This window comes from Physeter macrocephalus, chromosome 4 (assembly GCF_002837175.3).
Source record: "Physeter macrocephalus isolate SW-GA chromosome 4, ASM283717v5, whole genome shotgun sequence".
NCBI classification, from domain to species: Eukaryota; Metazoa; Chordata; class Mammalia; order Artiodactyla; family Physeteridae; genus Physeter; species Physeter macrocephalus.
In genome coordinates, this window is record NC_041217.1 from 46,643,648 (window position 1) to 46,656,819 (window position 13,172).

Sequence of the window (13,172 nt, forward strand, 5' to 3'; positions counted from 1 at the left end):
ATCTTCATTGTGACATGCGGAATCTTCATTGCAGTGCGTGGGCTCTTCGTTGCAGCACACGGGCTTCTCTCTAGCTGTGTTGCTCAGGCTCTAGACCGTATGGGCTCAGTACCTGTGGCACACAGTCTCAGTAGTTGTGGTGTGCAGGCTTAGTTGCCCTGCAGCATGGATCTTAGTTCCCCAACCAGGGATCGAACCCTCATCCCCTCCATTGGAAGGCAGATTCTTAACCACTGGACCACCAGGAAAGTCCCTTATGCCTATTTTTTAATTGGGTTGTCTTTTTATTATTAAGTTGTAAGAGTGATAACTATTTAAGTAGTTACTTAAATAGCAACTGTTTCTAAAACATAATATACTTTAAACAAAGTAGGATATTTATACAATTGTCATTTTGATGCTTTCGAGTCAGTCACAAGAGGCATAGACATTGCATTTTAATTAATATGAAGGCACAATCATTAATGGTATTAGCATTTTATTATAAATATGTTTAGCCCTAAATCTCTTACTAAATCTTAACTGCTAATATACTCAGTTTAACCAACTGGACCTAGTAGAGTCAGGTTGGTTAGATTTTTTCTGGACTTGCATAGTGTCATTTGGCTATCAAGTCAGTGTCCCTGAATGGTAAATGCTTTTATTTTCTGCTTTAGCATTAATTGATAAAGCAATCTTGTCAAGGCTCCTGGTCTCTGACTTCCAAGAAAGGCCTTTTGGGGTACCTTCACCTTCCCTGAGAGTCAGAAACCACTAGAGTAAAACATTAATTTACTCCAAATACCTGAAGTTTCCCATTAACTGTCTCTCATAGCAGTGCTACAGGTTTAAGCATCTATTCTCTAGAGGTGATCCAGGACAGAAATGATTATTTTCCCCCAAACAAGGGCAATGACAGTGGGGGTGAAGGGACATGGACAGATTTGAGAGACACATAGGAGGTAGCCGTGACAAGATTTGGTGACTGATCAGAGAACAGAAGGGTGAAGGTGAGAGTGGAGTAGCGGATGATCCAGGTTTATGAAGTGGGTGACAGAATGAGAACAAGAGAATATCACAGGGAACAAGAGAATATCAGGTCGGTGTGAAGGAAGTGCCAAGTTCCGGTTTGAACGCAATCCATTTGAAGTATCTCTGGGAAATTTACAAGATAGTATTGAGTAGATAACTGTATACCTAGATCTGGCCCTTAAGAGAGAGCTGTAAGGTAAGTCAATGCATTGGAAGTCTGAGCATGAGAGAGGATGATAGCACTGAGAAAGAATGGAGAGTGAGGAGAAAAGAGGGCCTTATTCAGATCAGTGAGAAACATCAGTGTTTGAAAGACAGAGAAAGGAGGAGTCTGCAAAGATGACTGATAAGGAGCAGCTAAAAATGTATACAGAAAACAAAATTTCTGGAAAAAAAAGAGTTGTCATCTTTATCAAATGATTCATAGTGGTCCAATAACATAAGAACTGGAATGTGTCTATTAGATTAAATTTAAAAAAGGGTTTTGGTGCTTTTAATGAGAGTAGTTTAAGGGTATGCTCACATAGCTAGTTTGCTGTAGACCTGAGACTTGAAGCCAAGTCTGTCTAACTTTAAAACTGACATTCATAGTGCCTGAGAGGGAACATCTTGTTGTACTTGACTTTCTTTTTTTTTTTAATTTTTTAAATTAAATTTAATTTATTTATTATACAGCAGGTTCTTACTAGTTATCTATTTTATACATATTAGTGTATATATGCCAATCCCAATCTCCCAATTTGTATTTGACTTTCAAATTCAATCAGCAAATGTCATTGGACTTCCAAGAGATTTTTAATAAAAATAATATTCTTTATTTTTTATTTCTTTTTTTTTTTAAAGAGAACTAGGTGTCTAGTCATTTGGTTGCGCCAGGTCTCTTAGTTGCAGCAAGCAGTCTCCTTAGTTGTGGCTCGCTGGCTGCTTAGTTGTGGTACGTGGGCTCCTTAGTCGTGGCATGTGAACTTTTAGTTGCGGCATGCATGTGGGATCTAGTTCCCTGAGCAGGGATCGAACCTGGGGCCCCCTGCATTGAGAGCATGGAGTCTTAGCCACTGCGCCACCAGGGAATTCCCAATAAAAGTAATATTCTTTAATATTAAGGTAAAAATAGTTTTCAAAACAATAAATGTCATTGTCTGGAGATAGAATCTTTATTGATGTATAAGGATAAGTAAGGCTACAATTTGTTTCAGGATCCATGTGATGGAGCCTCTTAATGCTGAATCTATTACACATGAATTTCTTTTTGTTATTTCAAGCACACTGGTCCAAGGCAGATTCAGATAATAGTCTATTGCAGCAGGGAAAAGGATGGAGAGTGCTGGAGGAGGGTACTGCCAGAGGAGATGATATTTGAGCAAGGACCTGAGTGCTGTGAGTAACCAAGCCATGGACATAATCAGGGGAAGGAATATCTGGCAGAGGGAATGCAAGTGCAAAGGTCCCAAAGTGGAAAAGGATTTATCAAGTGGAAGGCAGAGCAAGAAGGCTTAGAGCCTCAAGGCTTAATTCTACAGTGGAACTACTCAAAAGTCTCAAAGGATGCAATGTCTAGCCTGTCTTTTTATCCTTTTTCAATATGTAAAAAATCTATTTTGAAAAAGAAATCTCACAGAGCAAATGTTCAAGTATAGCACAGTAATGTTTTTCTTTGAAATATTTGGGAGTAAGGAAGTTGTTGATGTGGCCCATTGCCCCGAATCTTTTACTGTTTTTTTTTTACAGAAAAAAAATTGGTCCCAGAGACAACATTTTTGGGAGAACTGTATGGAATTTTTTCAAGAGTTTCATCATTGAATTTATTAAATATATCTAAGAAGAATAATGTTTATCATACTTAGACTATGTGCATAAAAAATATAATAAATTAATATATTAATATTCATCAAAAGTTGGTAGTACAGCATATGTTTTACTGTTTTATAGGTACTCAATAAATATTTGTTGAATGAATGAATGAATGAAATACATTTATTTCCTCAGAAAGATTTTATGACATAACATTTTTGGTTCAGGCAGCTTAATCTGGCTGCACTGTCCCTCCTGTCCTAGCTGTAATATCATATAATTCAGCATTATTATTACTTTTAAATTATTTTTATAAAGAAATACATGTCAGAATAATGGTGTATTATCTTAATGGATTTTAATACTAATAAAATATTTGTTTTTATAATTTGATTAGTTTATGTAATCACTGGCATGAGCAAGTTAGTAAATGCTAAAACATGTTGCTGAACTTTTTTTTTTTTTTAATTTTATTTATTTATTTATGGCTGTGTTGGGTCTTCGTTTCTGTGCGAGGGCTTTGTCTAGTTGTGGCAAGCGGGGGCCACTCATCATCGCGGTGCGCGGGCCTCTCACTATCGTGGCCTCTCTTGTTGCGGAGCACAGGCTCCAGACGCGCAGGCTCAGTAATTGTGGCTCACGGGCCCAGTTGCTCCGCGGCATGTGGGATCTTCCCAGACCAGGGCTCGAACCCATGTCCCCTGCATTGGCAGGCGGATTCTCGACCACTGCGCCACCAGGGAAGCCCTGCTGAACTTTTAAGTTTATGAATTTATTAAAAATAAGGAAGACATGTAATTAAAAGAATTTATTGAAGTATAGTTGATTTACAATGTTGTGTTAATTTCTGCTGTGTAGCAAAGTGACTTGGTTATACATATATATATATATTCTTTTTCATATTCTTTTCCATTATGGTTTATCACAGGCTATTGAATATAGTTCCCTGTGCTATACAGTAGGACATGTTGCTTATCCATTATATATATAATAGTTTGCATCTGCTAATCCCAGACTCCCAATCTTTCCCTCTCCCATCTCTCCTCCCCCTTGGCAACCACAAATCTGTTCTCTGTATCTGTGAGTCCATTTCTGTTTTGTAGATATGTTCATTTGTGTTGTATTTTAGATTCCACATATAAGTGATATTATACGGTATTTGTTTTTCTCTTTCTGACTTAACTTTGCTTAGTATGATAATCTCTAGGTCCACCCATGCTGCTGCAAATGGTATTATTTCATTCTTTTTTACCACATCTTCTTTATCCATTCATCTGTCGATAGGCATTAAATGTAATATTTATTAGCAACTCATGGGCCATGGACAAAGGAGTTATTTGAAATTATGGTTAAATGTTCTCCATATCTCCAAGTGTCTTAGTATTGCTTCTAGATGATTAAATATGTTTATATCATTTATTTTTTCATTTGCAGGTTTACTTCAATTTTTACTTTTGTATTTTTCTTTTAAAAAATTAATCAATATTAATGATATATTTGTAGTTCTTATGTGCCAAACAGGATTTTTAGTTAAGGCTATATACTTGTCCAAGTGATCTGCTAAGAAATTGAATAGATTAGAAATGGTGCCTTTCCTGTGATCATTTCATTGAGCATAACATCAAACCTGTATCTCATAAGGCAAGTGTTTCCTTTCATTCATTTTACTTGACTCGCGTACAAAAACGAAGAAAGCAATTAACCAGTAATGGAACTCTGACCGGCATTATAGCTAAGTAGCTGATATAGCTATAGCTACGTAGCTTTAGCCATTACAGCTAAGTAGCTGATATAGCTATCGCTATGTAGCTATAGCCTCTCACATTTTCTGAAGGAGGTTTTTGTGCTGGACTTGGAGGTAGTCCATTATTCTTAAGAGATGAATGACTTGAAGGAGTAATGAAGATTCTTGAAAACACCTCTAGTACCTTCATGATCATTGTGACATTTGTTCAATGATGCCTGATGGCGTTACTTGATATTTGTTCATTTTCTTTCTTGCATACCTGTTTGCAGCTGACATGCTAAGAAGGGTATATCTAACTCCCCCTTAAATATAACTGAGGAAAATCAATCATTATAGTATTTACCAAGTTTCTTGGTAATTTGATTTGTCCATAACAAATGCATGATTTTTTTCTGCATGGTTTTACATGGCTTCTTATTTTGGTAACTATGGAATGTCTTCCTCTAGTGATGATGAAGGTATTGTACCCTTTTTGGTAACATTAGTCTGTACTCATCTAGATTAGTCTGCTGCCTCTTTGAGGTCTGCAGCAATGCATCCCCTGTGCATTGGGGCAAGTTGCTTATTCTCTTTGTGTCTGTTTCTTCATTTGTAAAATGTTGAAAACAATAAAAGTAGCTACCTTCTACTATCTCCTGGGAGGTTTAAAGGATTAATATGTTAAATGACTTTGAAAAATTCCTGGCACATACTAAGTACTAAATAAATACTACGTAATAAGTTCTAAATATCATTAATAAGTACTAAATGTTATTTGTGTTGAGTGCACTGGTACTAAGCAAAATACTTTCCAGCTCTGTGTACGTGCAGTTGGGCCTGAGGCTGTGCAAATAACCTTTCCCTATCTCTTCTTGCTTCTAATTCATGTTCCAGTTTGTATATGATGTTTTAAACCAGCGGTCCCCAACATTTTTGGCACCAGGGCTAGTTTCGGGGAAGACAATTTTTCCACGAACGGTGGGGTATGAGGGGTAATGCGAGCAATGGGGAGCGATGAGGAGCCACAGATGAAACTTGGTGGCCGCTCGCCTCCTGCTGTGCGCCCGGTTCCTAACAGGCTGAGGAACCCCTGTTTTAAACCATTTTTAAAGGCAGTCTTGTGAGTAGGCCATAGTCATGTCTCGCTCTTAACCATCATCAGTAGAATGGATTAGTGTCACTGGATCTCTCTTCCTTGACAACAAGGTAACTCTTGTACTGTTTAATATTTGCAAGCCAGTCTGAAGCCTGGAGGTAACTTGACGCAGCTCCTAATAGTTGCCTCTGTAACCTTTCCACACATCAGCTTTCGAATTCCAAGGGCTTAAAGAAGAGTGAATATTTTAAAATACAATGACTTTGAATACAGCAAACACGAATTCATTTATTATCATCAGAAAACATCTAAACTGGGTGCTAAGTAACCGAACAATATTCATGAAATGGACTGAGTCTGTCTCTGGGAACAATAAACAGTTCCTAATCTGTTGGAAGATACAACAACTTTTGTTGTGTTTTGTGTCAAGGAATGCTATTGTTCCATATTTATTTCAGAAATTTAAAGGTAAATCCAAATTAATTTAGTTTTAAGAGTTTTATGATACCTTTTGGGGTATTTCAACATAGGTATCACAAAATGAACCTTGGGAATCATTGGCCAGTTTGTAACTCACCATTCACACTTGTCAAAAAAAAAATAAATGCACCAACCATGCTATCATCTGCAGATTACATTCACCTCTAGACCCAGCCGCAGATCTTACATAGCAACTTGAAATAAAAAGGACATGCTTTTGTGTTATAAGGCAAAGAATGAGCATAGAAGTAACACAGAGAAAAAGATGAGATTAAACATTGACCTTTTTATAGTCAGAGGACTCGCTATCATTACAAGTCATGAGAATTCTTAGAGTGTAGTTGAAAGAACTTATTACTCAATAGGCTGTTAGGCACTGAGTGCGTGGAGGGAGAGGGATGAGAAAAGAGAATTTGGTGGTTGGAAAAATAAGTGGGACTAGAATGACTGACCTGGTACTAAGATCCTTCAGTCCAAGAGATGAACAAATGCATTTCTCTTTCTGCCTTCATAAACCACGACTGACCCGTTCAAGGTGGATTCTCCAAGCAGGGCAAAACAGAGGTCACCCTGACATAAACCCATGGACAGGAGGCCCCTGAAGATTTATGTAGATTTGGGAAGATTCTGTTTTTTCTTCTTTCCTTCTCTTTTTCCAAACACCCATGGAATGCCATAGGGAGTCCTGGATATGTCCCAGGAACCTGGCAGGGGACAACTGAGCAAAAGTTTATTAACTAATGATCTGAATTTACATCAGAATTTTGCCACCCTTGCTGTTTCTGTGGGAATTGAACACATGTAATTGATATATTTCTTCTGCCATGCCACAGCACTAACCAAGTGATGGGTCCACTTTTCTTGTTATATTTCTAGCTAAGATGAAATCACATTTAGAACTTGAATGGTACACTAGTCTCATTAATTAATGTAATAAGTGCTTACTGAGTGATACTGTGCTAGTTTATGTGTATGTATGTGTGTTCATGTGCACTTGTGTGTCTGTGTGTGTGAAAAGAAAACATCACAGGCTGATCCCTTAAATATCCTCCACTCTTTGAAGGGAGCTGAAGCTTGCACATTGTTAATTCCCACACAGGCCTAGATGCTATAAAATTTTAATTGGACCGTGAAGATGTAGAGTGGAAGGAGAGTACAGGCATTCTAGATGGAGGAAAATTTATATGCCAAGACACAGAGGCAGTGAAGTTCAGATGTTTATGGGAAATAAAAATTTCATCCATTCATTCATTCATTCATTCCATAAATATTTGTAGAGTACTTACTATGTGACAAACACTCTCCTAGACCCTGGATATTCAGCACTAAACAAGGAAAAATCTTTGTTCTCATGAGACTTTCATTCTGAGAGACAAGGGACAGATGGTAAACAAATAAATTAGATACCTTCAGACAGTGATAAGTATTATGAAGAAAAGAGCAAGGTAATATAGGGCATAAGTTGGGTAGAAGACATTAGATAGTGCTGTCCAGGAGGGGTTCAGTTTCTCTGGAGATTAGGTTCTGTGATAAGACTGTCAGGTAGAAAACTAAAAAGATCTGTATGGGAGAGTCGATGGAACACTGTGAATGTCAGGCCTGGTTAGCTCATCTGGGACATTTCTAGAAAACACTAAGTACTTTAATTCTTAAAGAAGTGATATCTGGTGCTCACTTTCCTGACCAATGGTCTTTTCTAGTACCCTGTATAGAGGAACACTTGTATCCATGCTTGACAGCTAAGTGGGAACAATCATTCTCTATCTGGGCACTAGTACATCTTGAGTCATTTAACTTTATTCAATTTCTAAATGCCAAGAGGCTGATCTTGACAAGCTTATCCAAGAGAGCTTTAAGAATTTTTTTTAGTTGCTCATAAAGTATTTTCAAATCACATTCAACTTCAGTTTATTACTTTTCCTGTGTTTCACGAAAATTACCTCACACTGAAGTCTTTCCACACGGGACTCAACAAAGTTCAACCACTTTTCAGTTGTTTTTGTAAAAATAACTGAATTTTGAAAATGTTTAATATTATTTCTTTACTTCCACACCTAAGGAAAAAAATGTCTCAATGGATTTTTCTCAAATATTCCAGTAATACAATTTTTCATTCAATGCAAATACAGAACATTTTAACTTACAAGGAGAATTTTTTTTTTAAATAAATAATGCTAAATTGTTCTCAAGAAATGCTATGCTGTGAGTGGTGTAGGAGAGTGGCCATTTTTTCTTTTTTTTTTTTAAAGGGAACTTTCTTTTTATTTATTTATTTATTTATTTTTGGCGGCATTGGGTCTTCGTTGCTGCGTGGGCTTTTCTCTGGTTGTGGTGAGCGGGGGCTACTCTGCGTTGCGGTGTGTGGGCTTCTCATTGCGGTGGCTTCTCTTGTTGCGGAGGATGGGCTCTAGGCACGTGGGCTTCAGTAGTTGTGGCACGTGGGCTCAGTAGTTGTGGCTTGCAGGCTCTAGAGCTCAGGCTCAGTAGTTTTGGAGCACGGGCTTAGTTGCTCCGCAGCACGTGGGATCTTCCCGGACCAGGGCTCGAACCTGTGTCCCCTGCATTGTTAGGTGGATTCTTAACTACTGTGCCACCAGGGAAGCCCCTACAAGGAGAATTTTTAAAGAAAGTTTTAAGCATGTGAGCTATAGTGGAAACTTATTATCTTAATGATTTTTGTTTTTCTTGACACAAAATCTATTAATTGAACACTACTATTCTTGTTGTAGCTCTAAACCTCTGTACTTCCTTTAGAAGAGCTTGTAGTTTATGATGCTTACAGTCTGGCTATCTGGAGTATTGTCTTATGAGAAGAAAACAGTTTTCACAAGTTAAGCTGAATGATATCAAAGAAATAGACAATACTGAGATCATTTGCTGACAGTGTGTTAGGAGGGAAAGGCCTGAGAATGGAGGGGTGGGGCTGGATTGTGGATCACAGTAAACATTAGAAAAAATGGAAAAACATGAAAAGAAAATGGGGTAGGAGTAAGGTGGTTTCTGTGTTCAATAAGGACACACCATCCCATGAAATTAAGCCACAGTATCATGCTTGTTAATTTTGCCAGTTTTACAGAAACATCACTTACAAAACTGGACACGAAAGTATAATAAGAAAAAAGTCATCATTGCTTTTGTAAAATTATAGAGGTCACTCTTAGAAAAGCAATAGACAAGGTTAATTTTAAGGTTGCAAGTATAGTTTGAGGGTAGACTCCAAATTATTGTGCTGAGTTACTATCTTTCTTTTTTTTTTTTAATTTATTTTATTTTTATTTATGGCTGTGTTGGGTCTTCGTTTCTGTGCGAGGGCTTTCTCTAGTTGTGGCAAGCGGGAGCCACTCTTCATCGTGGTGCGCGGGCATCTCACTATCGCGGCCTCTCTTGTTGCGGAGCACAGGCTCCAGACGCACAGGCTCAGTAATTCTGGCTCACGGGCTCAGTTGCTCTGCGGCATGTGGGATCTTCCCAGACCAGGGCTCGAACCCGTGTCCCCTGCATTCGCAGGCAGATTCTCAACCACTGCGCCACCAGGGAAGCCCTACTATCTTTCTTAATTTCATTCAGTTTATGAAATATTTTTTCAAAGTTTTCATAACTGGTAGGTGGGTGATGGGAGATGGAGCATAGCAGAGTTTATGGTTACCAGGGATGAGAGACTGGGTGCCAGGTAAGCAATAAAGAGTCAGATAAAAAGAGAAGACATGTATCATATATGTAATGGTCAGCCTGGGCATACTGTAGACTGGGTGGCTTAACCAACAGAAATTTTCTTATAGTTCTGGAGGCTAGAAGTCCAAGATCAAGGTCCTAGCTCATTCGGTTTCTGGTGAGAGCTCTCTTCCTGGCTGCCTTCTTGCAGTGTCCTTGCGTGTCCTTGGTGTGTATGCAGGGAGGGAGAGAGGGAAGGAGGGAGAGAGAAGGAGAGTAGCCAGCTCTCTAGTGTCTCTTCTTGTAAGAATACTAATCCTGTAGATTCAGGGCCCCACCCTTATGATCTCATTTAACCTTAATTACTTCCTTAGAAGCCCTTATTTCCAAATTTAGCCACACTGGGGGATTAGGGCTTCAACATATGATTTTTTGAGGGTGCATTAATCCATAAAATATAGAAAAGGAGATGGGGCTTCTAACAAAAGCAGGATATAGAAAAGTTTTACTACAACTGAATAATAAATTTGGCTCTGAGCCTCCTGGCAAATAAGGCAAAAAGGGAAACATAATAGGCAGTGTGAATTTAAATCAGTGAATAATCTCTTTGACATCTTAAGACTATTCCCTCATACCGTGTGTTTCCGTTTGTTAAACTAGTTTCAGATATTGACTGGTAAGGGCAGGAGGTGGGGAGGGATGTATTTTGGGGGCTAGAAATTCTGTTGCATTTCATATCACACTGCAGATTTTTGTTTTTACATAGAAGGCTGATTTCAAACACTGCTTTTATCCCTTGGAGACTGGGTGGAAGATGTCAGGTAGTACAAGTTCTGGACTGGAGTTGAGTTTATTGCCACTAGAATTAAAGACTGGGCTTTTGAACTGTCAATGCATATGCAGGAATGAAACAAAACAAGTGGAAAAGTCACAAATCCTGCAAGCAGATTGTTTCAATTCTGAGGGGGATTTGTAAACCCTATTCCTGGTTCAAGTTAATAAAATACTTTTGGGCTTCCCTGGTGGCGCAGTGGTTGAGAGTCCGCCTGCCGATGCAGGGGACGCGGGTTCGTGCCCCGGTCCGGGAGGATCCCACATGCCGCGGAGCGGCTGGGCCCGTGAGCCATGGCCGCTGGGCCTGTGCGTCCGGAGCCTGCGCTCCGCAATGGGAGAGGCCACAACAGTGAGAGGCCCGAATACAGAAAAAAAACAACAACAACTTTTTACCAAAAATGCTAAAGAAGATCACTTATGTTAATTGTTTTATATTCAAGTGAATTTTAAATGATTTTATCCTGATAGTTGCCACTATGTATGGAATAACTAAAGGCAGTTTATTCATCACAAACTGAAGTTGACATTTTTATTTTAGATGCTCGGAGTTGGTCAATATAATGTACACAGTGCAAAGGGTCATAAAATCATTTGAATGATGATTGTGTTAATAATTAATATTAAGTTCTTAAATGGTTTGTGCCATTCTTATTTTTGTTTTTTAATCATGCCATATAATCTTCAGTTAAGTACAAAGACCTTTTCAATCACATAACCTAGAGATGATTTCACCCTATGTGGCTGCCAGTCTCTTATTTCTCTCTTCAGCAATGGTGAGGTGGATCCCTTTTCCTTGGGGAAGAGATAATCTGTGGTTTGTTGCCTTTACCAATAACAAAAGTGTTGGCGAGCCAGGAGGCAAAGCTGTTGCCTTTGGCATCTTTCACATGAACCATATCAAAAGAGCCAGGAGGTCTCTTTCTGTTGGTGATCATACCAGTTCTTCCCAGGTTAGCACCTCTGGTCACCATATACAGGTTACCAGTGTTAAACTTGATGAAATGGGTAATCATGTTAGTCTCCAAATCAATGTGAATGGTGTCATTCACCTTGATGAGGGGATCAGGGTAGCAGGTGGTATAAGCATCATGAGTTACCAGATGAGGGATTTCTTTTGTGCCCACAGAGATCTTCCTCACTTTGTACGACTTGTACTTAGCTTCCTTAGGTATACTACAACGAACAGCAAAGTGACCCTTGGTGTCATAGAGAGATGGAAATTCTCTCTGGTCTTGTTAAGGCTGATGAAATCTATTAAACCAGCAGGGTAGGTTATATCAGCTTGGACCTTGCCATCAGTCTTAATGAACTGTTGCATGCAGATCTTCTTTGCTTCATTTCCTGTCAGAGCATACTTAGGTCTGTTCCTTAGAAAATGATGAGGGGGAGCCATTCTCTCAGGCTTGTGGGGACTGGTAGATGGACGAGGAACGTACACATTCGTCCGTTTATTAGCATCCAATGCTTTGGAGTTGTTACATGCTTCAGATGTTTCTTGGGATCATGAGACATGGCTGTGCTAGCCATGAAAAGAGCATTCTTCAATCCTTTTTAGCTTGCTTAAACTTGCTTTGAAGTCAACTTGGTTCTTAAATTTGCATTGTTTTCTCAAAGTGGTAAAGAGAGAAAAAATAATTTCTGATCATTGAGATCCTTTCAAAATGGCAAATTCAAGATTATCAGTGTCTCAAAGTATAACCAGAAAAACAAGTATAATGTAAACCTCAACATTGTTTTCCTTCATTCATCCTTTTGTTCATTCACAATTTGATCAGTTTATATTGAGTACCATCTACATGCCAGGATATTTGTTAGGCTCTGGATAAAATGTGGTCTCTTGGAATTTCCATGCTATTAAAATGCAATGTGGTGTGATAGCTGCCATTCTGGAGATAAGCACAAGTGTTACTGGAACACTCGTGGGTGTCACCCTGGCTAGATGAGAAAATTTGGGTTGGTTTCTGGAGGAAGTAGCATGTGAGCTGTAAGATGAATAGGAGCAAGCCATGGATAGAGCAGGGAGTTCCAGAGGTGACATCATATGCTTGGGAGCAGCTGGTTCAAAGGCAGAGAGGCACAACTGAGTGAAAACTTGAGAGTGACATGTGTACAGTGGACTATCGAGTGAGAGTAGTGTGAGGCAAGGGGGAAGGCTAGGATAGAGCTTTGCATGCCATGCTAATCTGGCACTCTCTCCTAAAAGCACTCCTAAAACCTTTGAAGGGTTTTAACCATTGGATTGGGGGTGATCAGATCTGATTTTTGAATGACAGTGCCAATAGGAGTGTGGCAAATAGATTGAGGGTGGGGTGCGAGAACCGTGGTCTAGGATCAAGTTAGAAACTATTGCAGTAATCCTGGCAAGAAGTGACGAGGTCCTGAGTGAGACTGTTAACTATTTCCCAAAGACATAAAAACAAATTTCTTACACAATTCTGGGCCAGATGCTTTAAACAGTTATTTAGAGGAAAGCAGATAATTTCTGTTTACAGGCAAGGCTTGTTCATTTTTTTCTTTCTCATTAAAAACAATATAACCCATCAATGCAATTTTGAAGCCATATGATATTTTAGAACTTCCTAA

At 38.9% G+C, this 13,172-nt stretch overlaps 1 pseudogene; it reads right to left on the minus strand.

Annotated features, from left to right (window-relative positions):
- Nucleotides 1–11,322: 11,322 nt before the first annotated feature.
- LOC102988930 (40S ribosomal protein S4, X isoform-like) lies at nucleotides 11,323–12,101 on the minus strand (annotated as a pseudogene).
- Nucleotides 12,102–13,172: the final 1,071 nt, after the last annotated feature.